We start from the raw sequence: 26,903 nt of genomic DNA, 5'->3' as shown, positions 1-26,903 counted from the left end.
TTATAAATACTATTTTGATGTGCTTTTTAATTGCCTGATACATTACTTCCATCAGTGCCTCCCCTTCCAGCACATACCAGTTCCTAACAGTAAAAGTTTTAACAAATTTCACTGTGGCTGCATGCCGAGAGCTATCAGTGCTCTGCCTGTTGCCAATAGGTGATCCAGTCTGTTTCCTTGGACCACTTCTAGCATTATTGTGTCTTCCAGCTTCTGAGACAGAGATCTGTGTACAGGGTAGTACCCTTGGGATCAATATCTGTGACAAAGCAAAGAGTACAGGAAAGGGTAGAGGGAGACCTTAGGCTATGTTGGAGTAACAGCTATGATGAACTCTGGAGCTGGGAGGGCCCTGAAGAGTCGTCTCCTCATTGGACATGGGGTGCCTCTGAAAAGGGGGTGTTACCTAAAAGAAGTTGGCTGTCTTAACAGACTGGTGGTTGCCAAGGGGGAGGGGTTGGGGAGGGGTTGGAGAGGGGTGGAGTGGGAGATTGGGGTTAGCAGATGTATGCTTTTATATATACGGAATGGGTAAACAACAAGGTCCTACTGTATAGCACAGAGACCTATATTCAATATCCTATGATAAACCATAATGGAAAAGAATATTTAAAAAAAAGAATATATATATGTATAACTGAATCACTTTGCTGCACAGCAGTAATTAACACAACATTGCAAATCAACTATACTTCAAAAAACAAGTTTGCTCTCTTTATCCTAGGGCACTTGTTGGGAGACAGGAATCACCTAACAAGTTAAAATCTCCAGCAGGCAGGAAGAGCGATACTTAGCCTCAAAGCCGAGGCACATGCACGTTTGCGTATCTGAGTCCCTGCGTGCGTGCCTGTGTGCGTAGTGCGTGCCTGTGTGCGTAGTGCGTGCATGCGTACGTAAGGAAGGTGAGGTCGACATTGAGCCTCCGCTACACAGGCTTCTCCTTCGGTAAGTAGAGTCCGTAATGATAAAGCCCTTCGTTAGTTTTCACTCTGACATGCTTTCTTTTCTAAAAACTAACCCTCCTACTTACGTTGAGACAAACTACGTAATTGTAGAAAGAATTTTAGAGAATTAAAGAAGGGTAGTTCAGTTTACCTGAGGTTTTGCACAGCTTTTTGAGGTAGTGGTGTCCGTTCTCATTTGAGTACGTGTCAGAATGTAGACAAGAACAAGCATAAGGAAGATGAGTTTCTCTCGATATTTTGTAAGGTGTCTTCTTTTTTTTTTCTCGTGAATTTGCTTTTGTTTTTATTGGACTATAGGGGATGGGTTGGGAAATACCTCTGCAAGTTATGCCCCACCAGGGAAATGTCTATTCTCGTTTTCCTGGGACAGCTTTCGGAGCGTTTTCTTTTTCGGGGAGCCGCTGCTCTTGCTGGCAGCAGCCTCTTCAGGTCCACTGCTGAGTGGCTCCTCCTTGGAAGAGAATTTCCTCTTTTTCTTGGGGACCCTCTTGTTTCCTGACTCTTCCGGGTCACTAACTGGTTCCTCTTTGGGGAAAGATTTCTTCCTCTTGGGAATACTTCCACTTACAACTGTCTCTTCAAGATCACTACTAACCAGATCCTCCTTGGAAAAAGATTTCTTTTTCTTGGGTTTGGAGGAGACACATGGGTCTTCCATTCCATTCTCCTAAGGAGCCTCCTGGGGCTTTTGCTTTTTCTTGTTTTGGGGTCTTTCACTTGTCTCCCCACTCTCCTCCAGAGTACTCCTGATGTTTTCTGAAGATGGCAGGGCAATTGCAGCCAGCCATTTCTTTTCCTTCTTCAAGCGTTTCTTCTCCTGTTTCTCCAACTTCCTAGTAATCTCAGCAGCCACTTCCTCTGCCTGAACCATTGCCTCCTTCATGACACCCATATTCTTTTGTGGAATCTCTCCAGTCTCATCAGAGGACAGCCACTCCTCAACTTGTCTTGAAGCTTCTCCCCAGATACACTGGTGGGTACCTCAGAGAAGCAATCAGTTTGTTAGGCAAGACTGCATTTGTTTGCCAGGTATTGGGAGATGCGACCTTTGTTCTTGGCAGCTGCTGGGCCAATGAAGGTAGTATGGAAAATGGGTCCATATTTTGGGGTGTTATCCCTTGTCTCCAGGGCTCTGGAAACTTTGTTGCTTTGCTGGGCCTAGGGAATCACTCAGATGCCAGGTCTGGCCATCACTAGGGTTACTTTTAAAATATAACTCCATAAAATATTTTATTTGAAACTTTGTGAATCTCTAGAAGATGACAAATAGTCATATTTAAATGTAAGTACAGATGCTCATTCCCAATTAATCTAGAAACACTCTTAGCTCTTGTGTCTCAGATCCTTTCATTTCATAGGCACTCCCAAGCTCTGACTGAATATAGACTAAGGTACTGGCAGTGAGGTGCGGAGGATACTATCTTCTGTTACCTTTATTCTGTAAACAACATGAGATTTTAAGATGGCTTATTTTAAAGGTATTTGCTGAAATAACAGCAGGACATTATACCTACACCCTCTGAGTACTTTTCTGATGCTTGGAGTTTGTGGATATAGGACAGCATATATGGCATTATCCTTAGAAATAATGTAGATAACACAGGTGAAAGTGGCTCTAGCCCTTATTTGAGTTAGGCTTGTGTTAAAAGAGGTAAAAGGAAGAGTTTATTCTTTTTTTCTCTTAATGTAGTTAACTTCCAAACTAGTCAAATTCAATGTGAAGATTCACTTGCATTCACTCTCCATGGAAAATGACACTGACTGCTTCCCAACTTCCATATGTGGGATTTGAGTAGGTGAACACTTTCATCTCAAGTGCTGCAGTCATATGTATTTGCCCCTGTGAACATCTTTTGGGTTCTGCCATCAAATCAGCAAGTTGCCTTCAATGCCAATGGTGGTATTTTATCATGTTGCTTCTCCACAGTAAATTCCAAACCTTCCCTGGCTTGGCTGTGACCACCTGTTCTCCCACACCTGTTTCAATTTATAAACCATATGCTGTAGTCACAGCTGAGAACTGCTGTAGACATGATGTGATTTCTCATAAATATTTCATAAATTCAAAGTTTCCCACACTTCAAAATAATTTGAAGACACTGATTTTACTGAAAATCTCACAGAGACTGACATACACCCTTTATTATCATCATTATTTAAGAAAAGAGAGATGAAGTTTGCAGCCTTAAAAAATAACCTGCATCAATACTAGAATAGCACTACCTTGGTATTTATGCATTTAAACAAACACAACTACAGCCTATGGTAAAATAATTCAAGTGCAGTAATTGGTCTGAAATGTACATATGCTCAGGAAATCCAGGGAAACAGATGTTTTCACATTGCATTTCCTACATGGACTAAGAGACACACTTCACAAAACAATCAAATATACACCAAAAATCCATTTATACTAATTGGCACAATCTTGTCATTAGTATTTTGAGAATGTAAACTAAGTGAATTTTTGCAAATCATACTTTGTAAGTAACAAAATCCTAAAATTAAGCTTGCTTAAATAATAAAGAAAATTGTCTGGCTTATTAACTGAACAGATAAGAGATCTGTTGAATTTCAGGCTGGGATTGATTCAAGAATAAAAGAACTGTGGCCAGGACTCTGCTTTCCTATCTCCTCTTCTCAGCTTTGTTTTTACAGGACAGTCCTACCTTTATTTTTAGAGAATGTATGCTATTGTTTCCTCAGCCTTCATTCTTTCCTGTTTAAGTCAAGTGCAAAAGAGTTTCATATGGTAGCACTATAAAACAAACAAAAAACAGTAAAAACCAAGACAATGATGAAGAAAAAAACTCCTTTCTCTCCAGAAGTCTCAATAAACATTTTCTCTCATCTCATTTATTATAATCTAAATGACCATTTATGAAAGAAATATTTTGAACTAAGGAATGAAGCCAATCAGGATCTAGCACTAGGAATTCATCCCTCTGAGACCACATTCTTGATAATAGGGAAGAGGCGAATTTCCCAATTGAGGATCAAGGTCCTTTTTTAGGGAGAGGGAGGATGCATGTGAAAGAAGTCAATTTGTATTTGCATCTGTCTGTATGTATACCTATAGATGTATACATACACACACAAATTTGGGATGATGCTGTATTTTTCTGTCTTGCTATTTAGACTTGGAATTTTATCACAAATGTTTTTTCCACCTCAATACATAGTCTACAGAAATGTTAGACTTTCAAAGGAAGTGAAGAGCAGGGATTGTTGCTAAGTTGATCACTCTTGCATCAATGGATAAATAATATAGAACATTTTGATCCCATTTGCCTAGAAATTTTTGAAGAGACATGATGGTAAACAGTTCAGCCAAACAGTCTGGTTGTGTAGACATATCTCTTAATGAGAAAAGACTTGACCAGAATAAATGTAATAGCAATATAGTGCTTTCATTTTTCCTTCATTGTGGTACATCTTTAGAGGATAAATTTCTCTTTTATGGCAGAAATACAGTTCATATTATTCCTTTCTGATTTACTTCTTTACTTGCTTTATTTCTTTATTTGACCACAATTCTTTTATTCTTGAACTACCCTGTCCTGAAATTAGATGGATCTACCTCTTGTCTGTTCAGTCAGGTACTTTATTATTTAAGCCAGTTTTATTTGAGGTTTCTGTTACTTGCAAAGCATGATTTGTAAATGATTTCAGTTCATTTAAATCCTTATAAATGAAAAACTGTCGTCTGACAAATGTTTATCACCATGGCAATGATGGGCCAAACAGAGACCCATTATGCAAGTTTTGTGTCTTTTAGCAGGTAGACATAATCATGGAACATTGGTTTTGGAAAGTTTCCTCAGAGATCATCTGGGGATGGGGACCCATATCTAGCTCCTTGCCAGCCATATCCGGTCTTGCTAATTCCTTCACACGTCTCCTTCACATATTACCTGTGGCTGCTTTCATACTGCAAAGGCAGACGTGACTAGTTCTCACTGCAAATTCAAAAATATTTACTAACTGGCTCTTTTCAGAAAATGTTTGCCGACACCTGCTCAAGGTTATGGGTGGCAAACAGATTTTCGGTTACTTGATATCTTGAGTAAACTGACAGTAATTTCCTTTAGGGATATTCGGAGGACTGGGGAGGAGCATGAGCAAGGACTGCTGACGTCTGCTTTGGGTTTCTGAGGGGCCAGTGTTTAAATGTATGTTAGTACTTAGCAAACATCCTCAGTATAAAAATAAAGGAGAAAATGGTTGTATTCAAGGAATGTTGTTCTAAGAGATGGGGAATTAGTTTCTACCTATTACTAACTGGGTCTTTGGGTAAACTCTGTGTCTTAGTCAATATCTGCCCTCTCCAAAAGTACATAACAATGCCTAGCCTAATTATGTCTTAGAGAGGCTGGCACATGTGAAAACACATGTGGGAATGCTTTTTATATTATTGGACTAAGAGAAAGAAATACTAATAATTACTTTATCATAATGCTTTGTTGGAAATGGCCATAAATAATGTCTGCATACCAGGGCACTTTTGACTATATGTTATTTATAGGATTTATAATCTTTGTTGTAGAATTATTGTATCTGTCTATCTATACATAATCTTTGTTGTAGAATTATTATACAATATACACACGTGTGTGTGTGTGTGTGTATGTGTATATACATATATGCACATTCAGTATCATTATACTATATACTCATTTGGTGTATTTAAACCCAAGTAATCTGGTACTGAAGTCTCAGTTCTCCTTTGTGCAATACCACCTTTTGAAGCGTGGTACCATAGCCTGGGTACCTTAGGATGAGACACATGTGCATAAGAGAAATAGGCACGGGAATATCAAACCCTGGGCTTGAGACAGACCCAGGCCCAAGTGCTTTAACTGGCACAGTGATGAAGCTTGCTCCCATATTGCCATGAAGAGTTTCAACTTACATTGAAGTGATGAGTTGGGAACGGTGGCAGTGAGCCTAGCGAGCTACTCTTCACCTGATAATGTATGAAGTGGTGAGGGACGGAATTTGGACGGCCCATTGTCAGCAGGATTGTGAGAAAAGGTGGCAAAAATTTTAGAAAATATATAATATCACAGTTTCAGTTTCAAATATTTCATATCTTCTTTTCTATTTGGGACATTACCATTCCACAGTTGGTCACCATGTTGTACCAAAAATATTTCCTTTATCCCAACTTCCCCTTGTAGTCCATACTCTTATATTACCTCAAGAGTCTGCTCATTTGTCTTAAGCACTGCTTACCTTGACTTTAATAATACTTTTTCCCACAACTTTAAAAAGTATATATACATGTTATGGAAAACTGAGAAGCACAAGAAGCCAAGAACACAAAATCATCCATAATTACAAGCAGTCTATATTTTGACGTATTTCTCTAGTCACTAATGGTATCTCTATATTTTCATGTGGTCCTTTGGTGTGTATACACAATACACAGTGAAGCATACATTTTTTATATGATAGTGCAGTATATATCATGATTTTTTTCACATCATGAATAGTTACCAATTCAAAGTCCCAAAGTCATGAGTAGTTTGATTATCAAGAATATACTACATGGGGCTTCCCTGGTGGCACAGTGGTTAAGAATCTGCCTGCCAAAGCAGGGGACACGGGTTCAAGCCCTGGTCCGGGAAGATCCCACATGCTGTGGAGCCACTAAGCCCGTGCGCCACAACTACTGAGCCTGCACTCTGGAGCCCGCGATCCACAGCTACTGAAGCCCGTGCGCCTAGAGCCCGTGATCTGCAACAAGAGAAGCGACTGCAATGAGAAACCTGCGCACCACCGCAATGAAAAATAGCCCCTGCTCGCTGCAACTAGAGAAAGCCCGTGAGCAGCAACGAACACCCAACACAGCCAAAAATAAATAAAATAAAATAAAAAAGAAATTAATTTAAAAAAATACACTACACTATAACAATCAGAAAAGAAATATAATCCAGCCTTTTTGGGAGAAAATTTGCTTAAAAGACAAAATGATAACAGACCTCTGGATAGATTTTGGCTAAGTTACAATTAAAATACTGTATTCTCTTAATGTGCAATTTAAAATGAGACCCAGAGCAATAAAGTCCAATAAGCATAATGCTTCTAGATGTTTCTAAAATTCATAGTATTCAAATACTAGTGAGAGATATGTTGCCATTTAATTATTTAAAAATCTATTCATATGGTATGGCCAAAAGAAATTCACACATACACCAATTGTTATAATCAAAATGTAAACATGAACACAGCTGCATACATCCTTTCCTTTACAGTTCCTTCTGCCACAATCACAATGAAAAAATCTTGATTCATATTGCTTCAGAGATAATTTAACAATTCCATGTTTAAGATTCATCTTTTCTATTATATATAACAAAAAGATATTCATAAGTTGGTTAGTTCACTAGTTCTACTTTTTGTTATACACTGTCTCTTCAAGGCATTTAAAAAGCTTAGGTATTGTAAAATAAAGACAGAAATTTGTCCACAATAACTCAGGCATTTCCTAAAAAATAAACATATAGAACTGAAGTTATAATCTGAAACTGTCTTCTAGATACAGAGATATTATCCAAGAGTCCTCCTTTTCATCCTTTCTCTCCTCTTTGCCCCTCAGGTCTAAGGATGGTAAATGATCTCTGTTATTACTATCCCTGCGGTACTGTGTTAGTTCTTGATCACTATTCTAAAACCTGCCTTAAAACTTTTAAAATTGTTCTTTTGTTAAACTTCCCTCGTATTGCTCAATGGGAGGGTCCGATTTACCATTTACTAATGCAAACTTGACTCATATCAGCTAAAGATTTCAGGTGATAGCAGATGTCCTGAAGAAAAATAACACTTTCACTCAAATAGATTGTCAACCTCCTGAGAGCAGACACCATCTTATCTTGCTAATTACTGTGTCTCTATTACTTAACATAATATATGTAATATAGAAACACACAATAATATGTTTTTAAAATAAAAGAACAAATATTTGAATGAAAGAATGAGGTTTGAAAAGGCACATAAGAGGATCACTCAAATCTTTTAACTCTTTGCCAGGATTTTTAATAATGATAAGACATAGCATCCATGTTATATAGCACCCACATTATATTCTGAAATTCTGATACGAATAGAAAATTTTTAATCTTTATGATTTGATACAGTTGTAGTTGCACTGAGTTAAATTATGTGCCATCTCTCCCACCAAATTCATGTTCACTCAGAACTTCAGGATTTGGGTCTTATTTAGAAATAGAATTTTTGCAGATGTAATTAAATTGAGGTCATACAGGATTAAGGTGTAGTTTAATCTGATGATTGGTGTACTTATAAGGGGAAAATTGGTCAAAGCGACGTGCATAGGGGAAGACAATGTGAAGAAACACAGAGAATACCATATGAAGATGGAGGGAGAAATTGGAGAGCTACGTCTATAGGACATGGAACATCAAAGATTGGCTGGCAACCACCAGAAGCCAGGAGAAAGGCATGAGACAGATGAACCCCTAAGAAGGAACCAACCCTGCTGACACCATTATTTCAAACTTCTGGCTTCCTGAGTGATGAGAGAATAAATTTCTGTTATCTCAAGCCAGTAAGTTTATGGTAATTTTTATTAGTCCTAAGAAACTGATACAATAGTTCATTTATTCCACAAATATTTATAAACACCTAACATGTGTCAAGCATTAACCTATGTTGTGGTGATACAATGGTGTACAGGACAAAGTGCCTCTTTTCATGAAGTGCATATTGTGTTGGACTGCCAGTAAACAAATATATAAATAGGGGATACCATGTCAGGGAGTGATAACAACTACAAAGGAGTAAAGCAGAGTATGATAAAGAGTTACAGAAATGTACTATTTTATGTGAAGTAATCCCACAACTTGCTAAAGTAGTGATATTTGATGAGAGACTTAATTGAAATGAAGAATCAAAATGTGTGAAGATCTGGAATAAAAGAACAAGAAAACGCAAGTACAAAAGCCCTGAGGTGTGACCAAGCTTGGTGTATTTGAAAACAGCAAGTAGACTAGTGTGTCCAAACTATAGTGAATAGGGCAAAGGAAATGATTTAGGTGAAATAACATAGTAATGCCCTCTTAATACTTAGTAAGGAATTTTTATTTTATTCTAAGTATAATTGAAAGCCATTGTAGTTTGTGTACATAGGGGAGAGTATAAATTTTTTAATCCATATTTAAAAAATAACACTTTTGCTTCTGTGTGAATAATAAGCATAATAGGCAAGTGTGGAAGTAGGGAGATCAGTTAGTAAGCTATTGCATTAATTTAGGCAGGATATCATGATAGCTAGGTCTAGAATGTTGGCAGTAAAGGTCATGAAAGAATTCGGTCAAGACAAATATTGATGGAAGAGAAAATAGAATTTGCTGCAAGGTATGAAGATAAGGTGTGAAAGAAAGACCAGGATCAAAGATGAATCTTAATTTATGGCCAAAGTAATTAGTAAATGATGGTGCAATTTACTGAAATATGAAACAAGAAAAACCAAAAGTTTAGTGGCCAAGTTGAGTTTGGAATGCCTATAGCATATTAATGGGAAAGACGAGTAGATAGTTGGATATTGAAGTCTGAAAGTTGGGAGTGGTTTTTCTATTAACACAAGCAAGAGAAATGGGACAGTAATTGCAGGACGAAGTGGTATTTCAGTAAGTTAATCATGTTTCTATTCTTAATCTAGGAGATATCACAGCATATTTGTCTGGTGATGGAAATAATCGAGAACATAGGACTAAATTTATGATTTAGGAGGGATGGGGAAATTGTAGGGGCATTGTCACTGAGGCAAGTGGAAAGGATTCAGTGTGTACATGGAAGGGTTGGACTTAGCTAGAAGCATCAGTTAGACTCACTTTAGAAGGAAAGGGCAGAATACAAGGATATAGATCTAGGCTGTCTGCTACACTTGAAGTTACTAACTTACCTAGTTTTCTTCTAATTGCTTCTTTTTTTCTTAGAGACAAGGAAGCTTAGAATGAGCGGTGGGGAAGAGGGATTAGAGTCTTGAGAAGAAAAAAGTTATTAAAAAACCATGTCAGAGAATAGAGAGTAAATTGTGAAATTAACACAAGATGATTTCATGACTAGGCAATGCTGAGGGCCCACTTAAGATCTCTTGTTGTAAATTTAAAGTGAGACCAGCCAGCAGGGTTCTCTGATTTTCTCTAGCTGTAAACAACTGCTTAGGCACAGGAGAGAAGGAGTTAGAGTTGGGTTTAACTGGGTTCAGATTTTGTGAAGTCAGTATAATACAGAGGCAAAGAGTTATGTATGTGTGCAAAGTGTGATGGGCTTTGGAATTTAAACTAGTAAAGAGGGGAATGAGGACATACAGGTAATGAAGGACACTTAAAATATGGTATTAAAATGGTATGGTTAATTATTGGAGGTCCCAGTGGATAAAAAGTGTGTTAGACTCACAGATGCTAAAGTGAATAAGCTAGATTAACATAATACATTTAAAATGTGCAAAATAAATATCAAACAAGCAAACTAAACTGAACTCAAGAACAGGTAGATTTTGATTAACTGATAAATTAGGGAAAATTCAGATACTATTAAAATTTCTCCTTCAAAATTTGTAAAATAGAAGTTGGTTTAAAATGAATATCATTTTCCTGAGGTTTGATTCATTACATTTTGTTGTTCCTTCTTAATTTAAAATTGTAGAGTATTGGAGCAAAGCTATTCAACAGCATGAAATATTGTTTATATAATACTCATAAGAAATATACAAATCTTCCAATAAAAGTGGGCTGTGCTTTTTCTAGAATTAGGAGTCTATATAGTTTTTGATAAATCCCTTTATTTTTTGTTTACTTGTTACAAGGCAGCAGGTGGATTTATTTTTTATGCAACAATGCTGTTTACATTACGAATCAAAGTAGGTAAGAAATAACTCTTCTATTCCCAGAAATAATCCTTGATCTTATTTTGGTTCAGATCTTTGGAACTTTTTTCTTTTATATTTTCATAATTATTCTCTAGGTGTCTTAAGAAGAAATTTAAGTCTGAAGCCCTAAGACTTAGTATATATTATAATAAGTATTTCTCAATGGGGAGAGAATTTTATTTCTATTGTTTGATACATATGTTATCACAAAATGCTAAGAGAAATCACATTGTTATGTTTTACCTGTGTACCATAAATTTTTGTCAGAGTTAAAGATCAATTCATTATCAAGGACAGTAAATTAGTAGGTTATTTGTTTTATCCCTTCTCTTAAACTAATGGTTTATTTATTTCATTAATGGTTGTTTTCTTGGCAATTGGAAGAGCAATATGAGTTTTTAAAATTCTCTTCTTCACAGTAATATTTTACTTTATTCTACTGTTATTTAATTTTTAATTTGAAAATTAAAATGTTAATAATTTATTTTTTTCAATGTAGCTAATTTTTAAAAGGTTGTTGTTGAAAGTTCCACTCCTGCTTAGGATGTATAAAACTGCAAAAACAAAAGAGAAAATAACCCCCCCCCCAAAGAAAAGGGGAAAAAAAACATTGCTCCCACAACAATGAGGAAAAGACGGAAAATCTACAAAATCTAATGTTTTCTTGGGTCCATCAGAGAACTCAAATTGCAAGGAAATCAAAGGACAAAGAGGGACTAGCCCCTCCATGAGAGATGGGAACACATTCTCATCTTTGGCAGATCACAGAGAAAGATGCATCCACCATACAAGGGGGTAACAAGAAATCAACTGAAATTTTTAATGAATTCTTAAAGGCCAAGTGTGGGTTAGTGTTAATTTTGAATAGCAGAGGGGAAACTCATAATCACTTTCAAGCTTTTCTCCACAGACCTCCCCTGGGAAACTGTTACCTATCAGGATTCTTGGACTTCTTAATCAATAGAAATTGATAAGATGCCAGACAAGAAATTCAGGGAAGGCATTATTGGGACTCCTGCTGCAGCATGAGGGAGCGAAAACAAGTAACAGTTTCCCTTGCTCTCTCCCTGAGAGGGAGCGAACTGGTGCCTTAAATGGGGTGAGGGTAGGGGTGGGTCCAGTGGTCATGCCGGAAGAGTGGTTTAAGTGGTCTGCCCACTCCCTTGGGGCTGCTGTGTGCCGGGATCATGCGCAGTACCCTGCTTTTTCTCCTGACACCTCAGAAGTGGCAGTTGAGTGTTTGGTCTTTTTATATCTTGTTGTTCATAATTTGCCCCAACTGCGCATGTTTGCAGTTAAATTTAGTCCCTTATAGTTTCTTTGTATTCTGTTACTTCAGGAGATGAGACGTTTGTCCAGGTGTAAGCACTGCAGCAAAGGGTACCAGGTCCCGGGTACCAGCCTGTCTCAAAATCACGTTAAAGGTTAGGGACAGAGCAGAGAGAGCGCTTCTCCATGGGTGGGCATGAAAGAAGTGATTGGTGCCTGAGAGAGGAAGGGAACAGAAAAAGAGGCCTACTTACTCCGTATTCCTTACTTTCTTGTATAAAATAAAAGCTGTAAGCCACTGGGGAAGGATAGAAATCCATTTTCCTCTGTCTATCTGCTTCTGGAGGAGAGATAGAAAACCCTATCCCAAGACACCAAAATCCATTGCCATTGGGGAAAAGATGAAGCCAAAAAACAAAACAAAACAAAAAATCTAACCCTGAGGGAGAGTCAGGAAACTGTGTGGCTAATTTCTACAATGATACTATGTAGAAGTGTGTAGACACAGAGAGAGACTCTCAATAGGTACATAAAAAGAATTGGATAAGGTCCAACATCTATATCCAATAAAAACTGCTAGCAAACTAGGAATAGAAGAAAATGTCTTCGACTTGATAGAAGAAAACTGTAGTTAATATACTTAATAGTGAGAGAATGACTGACTGCTTCCCCCACTTAGATGGGAAACAAGGTAGGAATCTTTGCTCTTGTAACTCCAGGAATGAACTGGAGGTCTTTAATGATGAAATGGTGCAAGATAAAGCAGTAAGAGGCATACAAATTATAAAAGAAGTGAAATGATTTTTATTCACTGATGGCATGATTTCTACATAGGAAACCCCAAAGAATTTATAAATAAAACTACAGAACCTGTAAGTGATTTTTATCATGGTCTCAGTATATGAGGTCAACAGAAATCCATTGTGTTTCTGTATACTACTAGAAATGAAGAAGTGGGCATTGAAATTTAAAAATCAATGTTGATTACAATAACATCAAAACCATGAGATACTTAGGGATACATCATACACGATACATGCAATAATCGCATGCTAAAAACTAGAAAATACTGTTGATAGAAAACAAAGGAGACACAAAAAATTGAATAACTACAACATGCTCATGTTTCAAAAGACTCAATATTGTTATGATACTGAGCCTTCTAAAATGGATCTACCAATTAAATGCAATGCCAATCAAAATTCCAGCAGGCTTTTTTCTTACAGAAATTGACAAGCTGATTCTACAATTTTTATATTAATGCAAAACACCTAAAACAATCAAGCAATTTTGAAAAATAGGAACACAGTTGGAAGACCTACTACTTGATTTTCAAAGCTTAATGTAAAGCTACAGTAATTAAGACAATGTGTTATTGGAAAAAGGACAGGTGTGTAGATCAGTGTAACATAGGAAGTCCAGACATAGACTCACACATATATGGTTAGTTAATTGATTTTGACCAAGTTGTCAAAATAATTCAGTAGAAAAAAGATAGTCTTTAACAAGTGAACAACTGGACATCAGTTGTTTGAGTATGAACTTCAACCCATGAAAAATAAACTCAAAATGAACCATAGATTTACCTGTAAAATGTAAAACTATAAAAACTATAAAACTTTTCAAAGAAAGTGTAAAAGAAAAAATTTTGTGACTAAACAAAGGTTTACACATAAAATCATAAGCTATAAAAACATTAGCTATAAAAGAAAAAATGATAAATAGAACTTCATGAAAATTAAGAACTTCTGTTCATTGGACAACAGTGTAAAAATTATGAATAAACAAGCCACTGATACAGGTAAATTTTTTGCAAAACAAACACATCTGATCAAGTACTTTTATCAAGAATACATAAAGAACTCTCACAGATCAATAATAAGAAAACCAAAATATCAATACAACTTTTTATTAAAGATCTGAATACCCATTTCACTAAAATATAGCTGTGGGTAGCAATGCAGGTACTTGAAAAGATGCTCAATGACAGTACCCATCAGGAAACCACAATATGATATTAGTATCTGTTATGAGCTGAACTGTGCTCTCTCAAATTCGTGTTGAAGCTCTAACCCCTAATACTAAAAATGTGACTGTATTTGGAGGTAGGGCCTTTAAAGAGATGATTAAGTTAAAATGAGGCCATTAGGGTTGCCCCTAATCTAATGTAACTGATGTCCTTATAAGAAGAGGACATTTAGACATACAAAGAGACACTTGTGGTGTGCATGCACAGAGGAAAGACCTTATGAGGTCACAACAAGAAGGAAGCTACCTGCGAGCCAAGGAGAGAGGCCTCACAAGAAAATACACCCGATAATTCTTCCATCTTGTACTTCCAGCCTCCAAAACCATGAGAAAATACATTTCTGTTGTTTAAGCCAGCCGACTGGTATTTTGTTATGGCAGCCCTAGCAAACTAATACAAATATGCATCTATTAGAATGGTTAACATTTTTTCAAAATAAAAAAGCCAAGCTTTTACGAGGATGTAGAGTAACTAGGACTCAAATACATTGCTAGCAGGAAAGCAAAATAGTACAACCAACTTGGAAACCAGTTTGTCAGCTTCTTATAACATTAAGTGTACACTTTTTGAATCAAGAATCCCATTTTTAGGTATTTATTTAATGGAAATTAAAAGGTATGACTACACAAAGACTTGTACCTGAATTTTTGTTGCAGTTTTATTTGTAATGGTCCAAAATCAGAAATAATTTAGATGTCTGTTGACTGGTGAACAGATAAAATTGTGATGCATCCACACAATGGAGTATGTAAGCAATCAAAAGATGTTAATTTCTGATACATATAGAAGAACAGATCTTAAAGGTGTTATTTCAAGTAAAAGAAGCCTGACAAAGACTACATACTGCATGATTTTGCTTGTATGACATTCTTGCAGTGCAACACTAGAGGTAGAAATAGAATAGATGTTTTCAGTTGCTTGGGTTGGGCTGAGAACATTGATTACAAAGGGGTACAAGGGCAATTTTGCCCGTGTGGTGGTGATTAAGACTGTACATCTAAAAAAAGAGTAATTTTTGCTATATATAGGTTATACCTCAATAAACCTGATTTTTTTAAAAAAACAAAATCTAGAGAATAAAATGAGCTAAAGGCCAACCATGAACACTGACACATTGAGTAAAACAATAGTTTAACAGGAACTAACGTATGATAGCATTAAAAGAATGGTTGTGTACTTACTAAAATTCAAGTAATATGTATTACATAAATAATTTGACCTAAGACTTCCATTAATAACCTCATAGACTACAGAAAAAATGTAAATTAATTAGAGCCCTTGGCTTTTAACCATTTATTGAGGGAAGCATTCATGACTACAAATAGTTACACCAACAGATGCCATGTTTGAATTATTCTCTAAGTGCTGTAAATCACCAAGGATAGAGCAGTTAGTTCTTTTTTTAAAAAAAATCTTTATTGGAATATAATTGCTTTACAATGGTGTGTTAGTTTCTGCTCTATAACAAAGTGAATCAGCTATACATATACATATATCCCCATATCTCCTCCCTCCCACCCTCCCTATCCCATCCCTCTAGGTGGTCACGAAGCACCGAGCTGATCTCCCTGTGCTATGTGGCTGCTTCCCACTAGCTATCTATTTTACATTTGGTAGTATATCTAAGTCCATGCCATTCTCTCACTTTGTCCCAGGTTACCCTTCCCCCTCTGTGTGTCCTCAAGTCCATTCTGTACGTCTGCGTCTTTATTCCTGTCCTGCCCCTAGGTTCTTCATAACCTTTTTTTTTTTTTTAGATTCCATATATATGTGTTAGCATACGGTATTTGTTTTTCTCTTTCTGACTTACTTCACTCTATGTGACAGATTCTAGGTCCATCCACCTCACTACAAATAACTCAATTTCATTTCTTTTTATGGCTGAGTAATATTCCATTGTATATATGTGCCACATCTTCTTTATCCATTCATCTGTCGATGGACACTTAGGTTGCTTCCATGTCCTGGCTACTGTAAATAGAGTTGCTATGAACATTGTGGTACATGACTCTTTTTGAATTATGGTTTTCTCAGGGTGTATGCCCAGTAGTGGGATTGCTGGGACATATGGTAGTTCTATTTTTAGTTTTTTAAGGAACCTCCATACTGTTCTCCATAGTGGCTGTATCAATTTACATTCTCACCAACAGTGCAAGAAGGTTCCCTTTTCTCCACACCCTCTCCAGCATTTATTGTTTGTAGATTTTTTGATGATAGCCATTCTGACCGATGTGAGCAATTAGTTCTGACTGAAGATACTGGGGTCAGTGAGGAGGTAACATTTGAATTAAAGTCTGCAATTTTCTGTTGTTTACCAATCTTTTGATAGTTGTAAATATGTATTTGCATGATGCAAAATTCCAAAATATCTCCATATGATCTTATACACATATAAGGTGTTTAGAGATGTTGAGTACATTTGCAGCTTGCAGTGTACTTGTGGGTACCATTAAACCCTTTCTTTTCCAAAGGTCATATTGTTTCTGTCATAACAAATGCATTTCAAAGTGAACATCAACACTGGGATCACTCAACTAGTGCTCTAAAGACTTTGGATTGACACCTTAGCAGAAATAGATTCTGGTAAGAAAAATGTTAATCTGTATTTCTTTTCTAAGTCTCTGTCTGTCTATTCTTTTATGTAAGAACATATTCAAGAGAAGTTACCTAATCTATGTTGTTACACAGATTAATGAGCAATAAAACCTACTTGTTTCCTCATGTATTAGGCAGGCACAGTGGTTCTTCATCTACGTCATCTGCACTCCATTGTTTCATTTATTAATTAATTTAATACAGTTAGTGAGAGCCTACCAAGTACTATCTACCTATCTATCTATCTATCCATCTATCTATCTATAGTTACCATTGCCTTTGAGGTTGGTATGATGAATTGTATTTTATAGATGAAGAAACAGACTCAGGTAGCTTACATCATTACTGTGATTCCATAAATAGAGAAGTTCTTTTGATCAAAAATGCAGTATATATTTCTCTCATATTGGCAGTTGTTCCACTGGAGTATGGTTTCTGACACCTGAAGATTTGTCTTTTGTTTTTAGGTAGATGCCAATCTATTTTGGCTAGGGTCTCAAGGTTCAATATGAATTCCTGCTATAAATACAGCTATCATGAAATTGGGAGAAGCATTTAGCCATTCAGTTGCAACCAGCTTTTAAACATGAGAAAAAGTTTAGGGAAAAATTTTGTCTTTGACTTGCTAGTTATTAAGAGTGGTATTCTCCCTGGATCAATGCTAGGGCTCTTCAGACTTATTTAACTACCTTTTAATATAAAAGCTCTGGAGGAAAGAGCACTTAATGAGATGATCAAGTTTACAGATAAAAGTATGGCCTCCTGGATTGAGAAGTGCCAAGCTAATGGGAATAAACTTCAGCAGTTGCTCATGAGGCTATGAATGCTCAGAGCCGGGGTAGATGAACTTGAGAGCCAGCAAGCATAAAGTTTTACTTTTAGTCAAAAATGATTCAGACCAAACAGATGAAATTAAGACCTCTAAGTAGTGGATTTGAGCCAGGAAAAGATCTTTTTATTCACTATTGGCCCAGGATATTTTCTCTGAATAAAAGAATAACCCTCTCTTGAGTATCCTTAGGGAAAAAAGAAAGAAAATGAAAAGAAAATTAATTTACCCCTTTGCTCTTGACTTCTGCGTGCAGTTTTGGGTTTTGCGCTGCAAGAAAGGGAGGCCTTGCTGAAGGCAACTGAAACAATCAAGGAGTTAGATGATTTTTTTTACTAGGCTGTAGGGGCATCCTTTTGGTCTAAGGCAAGAATAAAAAAGTGGGAAAGTATCATCATGCTAGTAGAATTTAGATCCTTAATTTTGAATGGAGCCCAGATTTTTAAACTTATGAATTTTATGTTTAAGAAAAATTTGAGAGAAAAACAGATGATTGAGTCCAAGCATCTTCTATCAGCAAAAGAGCCCATGCAGTAGAACAAGGGCATCCATCCAACCTAGACCTTTCACCCTGTTCTCACTTGATATTTTCAAAACTCTGAAGGGATGCAGGGATTCTTACTCCTTTTTGAGAGTTTAGGATGTTAATTTCCAAAGAGGTTAGTTGAATTTCTTCTCACCACATAGGTAGTCCGGGATATAGCAGAGATTTAGACTCCTTTCTTCTGTTTCCAAATCCAGCATTTGTTCTTCTGCACCATGGCCATTGCTTTGAAAACTCCCCATTTTCTCTGTAATTAATTGATTATTCATTCAGCAATCACACCTGGACTTGAGAGGAAAACTATGGGTTGTTTAGATAATAGAAATGGACAGAGTCTCACATAGATTTTATCCATATTTTCATCACTGTATTGATGAGAAAAGCTTTCTTATTCAAAGATTAATATACTTTAAATATTATTAGTATTATTAAACTATGCATATACCTAATTAAATAATACTAATAGTAATATTTATTAATCTTCTACAGAATGGTTCAAATAGATGATTTTCTCTAATCTTCCTAGTAATCCTATGGAGAAGATATTAACCAAAAATCTGGGAGAATTCTTGATCATCATTGCTTCCTCTCTGAGATCTCTCAGATCTTTATTCTTTTTGCACCCTTTCCTGACTGGGAAGGGAAAGATAGTGATTTAACATTAGGTTGATGGGGACGTAGGACTAATAAAACACATTTTTGTATTTCCTGTTATGCATTCAGGGTTAAGAATCAATGGAAAGAAAAAAAGAGGATGAAAATAATTGGAGGAATGAAGTCTTAGAGGATCTATATGAAGGATGGAAGTTCTAATGTCAATGGATATGTGTAGATGCAGGTAAATTTAGATAAGATTGTGTGTGTGTGTTTGTGTGTGCATGAGCTTGCACAGGCACACATGTGACTTGGAGTGGAGGAAGGACTGAAAGTTTCTGCCTGATGAAAAGACTATGTAAAATATACATATAGAAGACAATTAGACATTTCATTTCAGCAATCCCTTGGTAAGTATGGCCTTTACAAACAGTAGTTCAAATTGAAAAAAAAAAAAAAAGTTGCCTCAAACGTTTGAATATTTTCACTATTTGTCTTCAGTGTTCTATTGTTGATCCACAATTTTATTAGTTAATTATCACACATATGCACATATGTGTGAGTATATGTTAGAGAAAAACCAAAAATTTTATTTTGAATATCTGTATTTATGTCCTTAATCAACAAATTGTTTTGGTTTAGCCAGTGATGGTGAAACCTCTGGAATTATTTTTAGTCATAACTTTTCCTGAATATGTAATATATATCCAAATCATTTTGTCAATTATATTTTTCTTTTTATTCTTTTAAAATATATATAATTCTCTTTTTCAAATTTGTATGTACTTTAAAAAGTCAAATACTTTTAGAAAGTCACTAATGAAATAAAATTAGTATCATGTTTCACTTATTCTCAAGCCTAATTCCTATTCCTCAGAGGCAATCCTACTTCCAGTTTTCATTTCTATTATTTACCTCCGTATCGCTAATATTTCTTCATATTTATTATATTTATCTCAAAATGTTATATATGATTTATTATTCTCTTAATGAAGAAGCTTTATCACTTATAATGCATCTCATGCCTGTGTGTTTGAGTGAGCTCACAAACACATCTCATATGCGAATCCAACCATACTCCTAATTTTATTTCATCATAATTTTTGTTAGATCAATATTCAGAATCTACATCACTATGGATATCTAAATATTATTCATTGCTGAGGTGTGTAATTTTGTTTCTCTTCAGTTAATCATTTTTATTTGTTTAATATAAAATAACTTTTTTATTTTGAAATCATAACCAAACTTTATAATTTTACTCTCAGTTTGTTCAACTACATTAAGGGGTCTATCAATGTTATCTTACTTACCATGGTCCTCTGTTATCTTGTTTAACATGGACTTGTTTTGCCTTAGGTTTAATTTGTAATTTTCATGTCCTTACATTTACTATGATTGTGGGGATTTTCTTGGCCTATTCTCTGTGATAGATCATTTACTTCCTGGAGCCAGGTTCTTCCACTTTTTTGATAAAATTACTTGTTTAGGTGGAGCACATTTTTGGGCAAGTTTCTGAGGAAAGAAGTTATGAATATTAACTTTTAAGACCATGTGTTTTGGGGGTAGGGGAGGATACCACCCCTGCTTTTTGGTGATTCACTTAAAGGGCACATAAGATTCAGAGGCAACTGTACTCACAGTTATGGTTTATTACACTGAAAGGGTACACAGCAAGCTCAGCAGAGGGCAGGAAAAAGATGCAACAGGTAATGCCTGAAAAGGTCCAGGAGCAGACTTCCAAAGTTCTCCCTCACAGAGTGACAGGGAAAGGGAGGTCTTGCACTGAACATGCTTCTTCCTTCAGCACAGGAAATGTGCAACACACAGCTAGTGTTTCTGCCTAAGGAAACTTGCCTAAAACTCAGAGTCCAGAGATTTTATTGAAGGCTAGTCACATAGATACTCTTTGCCTGAGCAACGAGGCACTATCACCAAAATTCCAGACTCCGAAAAGTAAAGTGGTTGTTCATCATAAATCACATTGTTGGCACAAACAATATAGAAGACTAATATAATAGGATTCAGTGACCCAGTCACAAAACAACCAGTCAATACAGAGTCAGGAACATTCTACGGGCCAAGTTGCCAGGAGCCTTCCCAAGAGTCAGTATCAAGCAGAGCTTCTGGAGATAACAGTATCAGGCTGGCTGTATTAACTCTTTCCTGAACAACATGAATACCTAACAACATCCTTTTTCTACTTATACACGTTACAGACATATTATCTAGGCATTTAAAGTACTAGATATTTATTCATTTCCTTATGGAACTTGGAAGGCATGTGTCTATTCTAGCTTCTAGCGTTGCCATTGTGAAACCTTGTGCCCCCCTTATTCCTGACGCTTTGTGTGTTACCTGCTTTATTTGTTTTTCCTTTCTGGAAGCTTTAAGTTTTTCTCTGTAAACTCCATATTCTAAAATTCCAGATGATATGGCTCTGTTTGAGAATTGTAAAGATTATTTTTGCTGGAAAACTAGTAGCTTCTATCTGAAAGTCATGTCCTTTAATTATGGGAAATAGTTTGTGTTGATTTAAAAATTTTTCTCCCCTCTGCTTTTTCTCTTTTCTCATCCTGGAATCCCATTTTTCAGATCTCATACTTTTAGAATTGGTCATCTTATTTTTTTGAGGTTTGTCTCATATTTTCCATGTGGTATATATGGTATAAAAAAAGAAATGCAGAAAATTCAAATAATATAAATAAAAACTTGATCTTAGGTGTATTTTTCTTGCTAATGTAGAAAAATAATAACATTAAACTGAGAAAATATAGAAGGGAGAAAATTATATTTTAACATTGAATATAAAAAGTAGCAAGGATGTAATAAAGAAGATGATCAAAAACAAAATTATTTTTAAGGATAGCTTAAATAGACAAACCTTTATCAAGAGTGATCAAAAAAATTATATGACACAAGTAACATTAGAAATATAAAGTTATGATAACTGCTGACACAGTAGGGATTTCAAATATGGTAAGAATTTAATACAAACTATTATACATATGGTTCTTAGAGAAGTTAAGCAGTGTAAATTCAACCCCCAAATCCATGAAAGGTACATAGCTATAACTATAAACTCGGAGGACAATTTTTTTTGCTCAGACCCCATACCTAAAGAGATATGCTTATTCCTTCCTTTATGGCACATAACCTATTCCAAATTCTTTATGATGTCCCTGCTGCCAGAGAATAAGTTTCTCTGTAGTCCAATCTTTCACCAAGGATGCAGCCCTTCAAACATGCCAGTTTCTGCATGTAGTTCTAGTCTATTTTTGCATTGCACACAGGCACAAGACTATTCTTTGACTATAAGCTGTAAAATTTTGCCCCTTAGATGGCAAACACCAACACCTGTTCTCCTCCCCTCCTAGGCCAGGGTGACTGTAACATCAGCTAAAATCATACCTGGTTTTAGTTTGCTTTTTGTTTCTGACCCCAGGAAATCTCCCCATCCTTTCTAAGGTTAGTTAGGCTTAACACTTAAAAAGATTTGTTATATTTCATCCTAAATTTTGATGTGTTTGAACAAGAAGATTTTCAAGTAATTTAATCTGTCATATTGACAGAACTCAATATTTCTTATTGTCCACTAGGATTTTCAGTATATGTATGAGCAATACATATGAAAACTATTGGGTTGGCCAAAAAGTTCCTTTGGTTGTTAAGTAAAAATAAAAGACACATTTTTCATTTTCACCAAGAACTTTAATGAACAACGTATTCACTCTTTTGTTCCACTACCTTCTGCCATTTTTCATGTAACTTCATAATTCCACCTTCCCAAAACTTCTTATCTTTTTGAACAAATAACTGTTCCAGGTACCTTTTACAGTCTTCCAGAGAATTGAAATTTTTTCCATTAAGAGAATTTTGTAAAGACCGAAATAAATGGAAATCTGAAGGTGCAATGCCTGGTGAATACGACGGATGAATCAGAACTTCCCAGCCAAGCTGTAACAGTTTTTGCCTGGTCATCAAAGAAACATGTGGTCTTGAGTTATCCTGATGGAAGATTATGCGTTTTCTGTTGTCTAATTCTGGACGCTTTTCGATGAGTGCCACTTTCAGTTGGTCTAATTGGGAGCAGTACTTGTTGGAATTAATTGTTTGGTTTTCCGGAAGGAGCTCATAATAGAGGACTCCCTTCCAATCCCACCATAATCACAACATTACCTTCTTTGGATGAAGACCGGCCTTTGGTGTGGTTGGTGGTGGTTCATTTCACTTGCCCCATGATCTCTTCCGTTCCACATTATTGTACAGTATCCACTTTTCATTGCCTGTCACAATTTGTTTTAAAAACAAAACGTTTTGGGCTTCCCTGATGGTGCAGCGGTTGAGAATCTGCCTGCCAATGCAGGGGACATGGGTTCGAGCCCTGGCCTGGGAAGATCCCACATGCCACGGAGCAACTAGGCCTGTGAGCCACAACTACTGAGCCTGCGCATCTGGAGCCTGTGCTCCGCAACAAGAGAGGCCGCGATAGTGAGAGGCCCGCGCACTGTGATGAAGGGTGGCTCCCGCTTGCCACAACTACAGAAAGCCCTCGCACAGAAACGAAGACCCAACACAGCCAAAAATAAATAAATAAATTAAAAAACAAACAAAAAAAAACCTTTTTGTTACATTTGAGTAGAGAATCACATGCGGAAATATGGTCAAGAAGGTTTTTTTCTCTTAACTTATGTGGAACCCAAACATCAAAGCAATGAACATAACCAAGCTGGTGCAAATGATTTTCAACACTTGATTTAGATATTTTGAGTATGTCGGCTATCTCCTGCATGGTATAACGTTGATTGTTCTCAATTATTGTTTCAATTTGATCACTATGAACTTCAACTGGTCTACCCAACTGTGGAGCATCGTCCAGTGAGAAATCTCCAGCATGAAACTTCGCGAACCTCTTTTGACACGTTCGATCAGTCACAGCGTCTTCTCCATACACTGCACAAATCTTTTTGTACGTTTCAGTTGCGTTTTTACCTTTCTTAAAATAATAAAGCATAATATGCTGAAAATGTTGCTTTTTTTCTTCCTTCTTCAATATTAAAATGGCTACACAAAAATTCACCAATTTTGATGTCTTTTTTAAAAATGCACGCTGATATGACAGCTGTCACATACAATCTAACAAACTTGTTTTGGATGAAGTTAAAGACAACTAAGTGCTACTAGAGCCATCTTATGGAAAAAAATGAACGAACCTTTTGGCCAACCAAATATAAGGATAAATTGCAAGATTTCTACATCTTATATGAGGTGGTATAATATAAAATATAAGTGTACCTGGAAAGGTTAGATTTGTGTTTTGTAATCCCTAGAGTAGTCTCTCTCTCTCTCTCTCTTTCTTTCTCTACATAATAATATAACCAAATAATCAGTAAGCCAATAGATACATTAAAATAGGATACTCAGTAAATTCAAATAATTTAAAAAAAAACTGGAAATGTGGAAGAGAGGAAAAAGCCAAAGAGGAGAAAAAAAAAATTAAATGGTAAACTTAAATTCAGCTAGCTAATCACATTAGTATTAATCATCTAAACACTCCAAAGGGCAGAGATTATCAGAATACATTAATGAAAAAAGATAACCAACTATATGCTACCTATAAAAGACATACTTAACAGATACAGACACAGATAGGTTGTTAGTAAATAGCTGGAAAAAGAAATACCAGGCAAATAGTAAGTACAAAAAGGCTGGATTGACTATAATAATCTGATAAAATAAACTTTAAGCAAAGAGTATTAGAAGAGACAAAGATGTCTAATACATAATGGTAAAGGGAGGAATTCATCAGGAAAATATAAACATTATAATTATTTCTACATCTGATAATAAAGCCTCAAAATAGATAAAGCAAAATTTGAAAGAATTGAAAACAAAATTAGACAATGCCACAGTTATAATAGGATAGGTTAACACTTTCTCTGAGCATTTAGTAGTAAATTAGACAGAAAATAAATTTTTTAAAAATAGTAGAATCTAAACAGCACTACCTACCAACTTGATCTCATTGACATTATTAGAACATTATATACCTTAAATGCAGAATACACATTATACGGGGTTGCACATGGTATATTCACCAAGATATACCATATGCTGTACTATTAGACATGTCTCAATAATTTGAAAGAATCAAAATTGTATGAAGTGTGTTCTCTGACCACAATGGAATTAAATTAGATAGCAATAGCAATGTGATACCTAGGAAAACCCCAGATACCTGGAGATAAAACAATATACTTCTGAATAGATCATGGCCCAGAGAAAATAAGGAAATATTTTGAAATGAATGACGATAAAAAATAAAACATGTCAAAAACTGTGGCATTTAGCTAAAGTTGTGCATAAAGGGAAATATGTAGATTTAAATGGTTATGTCACAGAAGAAGATAGTTCTAAAATTACTGGCCTAATGTTCTGCCTTTAAAAAATAGACTAAGAAAAAGAATTAAACTTAATATAAGTAGAAGAATAAAAATAATAAATATAAGAGCAGGAATGAACAGCACATTTTAAAGTTAGGGGAAAAAAGCTAATAATATTAAAAAATCAACAAAATTGCCATACCCCTATCTCGAGTAATCAAGAAAATAAAAGAGATGAAACAAATTAATAATTTTAAGAAGGTATGAGTGGTGCTTATTACAGATCCTACAAACATTAAAGGGGTAAAAAGAGAATATTATGAACAACTTGAGGCAACTGAATATGGAATTTAGATGAAATGGCTAATTCTGCCTTGTAAAATAACTTAGCACAATTTTCAATAGAAGAAACAGAAAACTTAAAATAGCCTTATATCCATTAAACAAATTGGACTTGTCAAAAACTTCTCACAAATAAAAACTCCAAGCCCAGACGGTCTCACACATGTGTTTACTCAAACATAAAGGGATAAATTAATGCCAAATTTATACAAACTTTTTCAGAAAACAGAGGAGAAACGCTGTACCCAGTCATTCATGAGGCCAGCATAACCCTGAGTTCTTACAAAATTAGAAAAATAGAAAATTAGAAACCATTATCCCTCATGAACATAGATTCAAAGCCCTTAACAAAACATTAGCAAATAAAAATGAACAATGTGTGAAAAGGATAGATATCATGTAAAAGTAAGGATTATCTCAGTAATGCCAGGTTGAAAATCAGTCAGTGTATTTAAATATACTATGATCATAAAAATATAAGAACTTATGATATCTTTAATAAATGCAGATATAAAGCTCCTGACAACATCAATTTTAATTAAAAACTCTCAGCAAACTAAGCAGGGAACCTCATTAATTTTATGGTGAGCATCTTTGTAAAACCTATAGCTAACATCATATTTAATACTAAAAGACAACTCTTTCCCTTTAAGACTGGGAACAAGGCAAGAATGCTTGCTATTTCCTTTTCTATTTAAAATTGTACTGGATATCCTTAACACTACAATAAGGCAAATAAATAAAATCCATAATATAGGCAAGGAAGAAGTAAAAACTCTCCCTCTTGGCATATGATATATTAGTTAACATTGAAAATCCCAATGAATTTAGCAACCAACTACTGGAATTACTAAGAAAATATCACAAGGCCACAAAGTACAAGATTAACAGATAGAAATCCATTGTATTGTTATATACCAGCAGCACACATCTGGGAAATGAAATTTTTAAAATTACATTTTAAATAGTTCCAAAAATTATAAAAAATTTAAGAAAAAAATCTAAGAAAATATGTGCAACTACACTGAAAAAATATTACCAAAGACAGAACACTAACACTAATTGTATAACAGACTAAAATGGAGACTTCAAATACTGTTAAAGAGTAGGGAAAAGACTTGTGAGAAATGAGCTGTGGCATATATGAATTTGACGCTTATCCACTATTAGAATCTGTCTTCTTGAAATAAAAGTAACAGCAAATAAGAGCAGATGGACAAGAATATTCACAGTGTGGTAGTAAGAACTGACAACAGTGAATTCCTGTTAGTAAGACAATGCTCGTAAAGATTGTGGCATATTCATGTCATGAACTTTTATGCAGCCATTACTAAAAGAAAGAATTAGATCTACAAGACACAGTTGGGAAGGGTGTCCACAATATATACACTTATCTGGTAACATCACAAGAAAGATGTAGTTTAAAATGTATAAGACAGTATTGCATTTTTATAAAAC

The sequence above is a fragment of the Balaenoptera borealis genome (assembly GCF_965194805.1).
Source record: "Balaenoptera borealis genome assembly, chromosome: 4".
Classification (NCBI taxonomy): Eukaryota; Metazoa; Chordata; class Mammalia; order Artiodactyla; family Balaenopteridae; genus Balaenoptera; species Balaenoptera borealis.
This window is presented reverse-complemented; position numbering follows the sequence as displayed.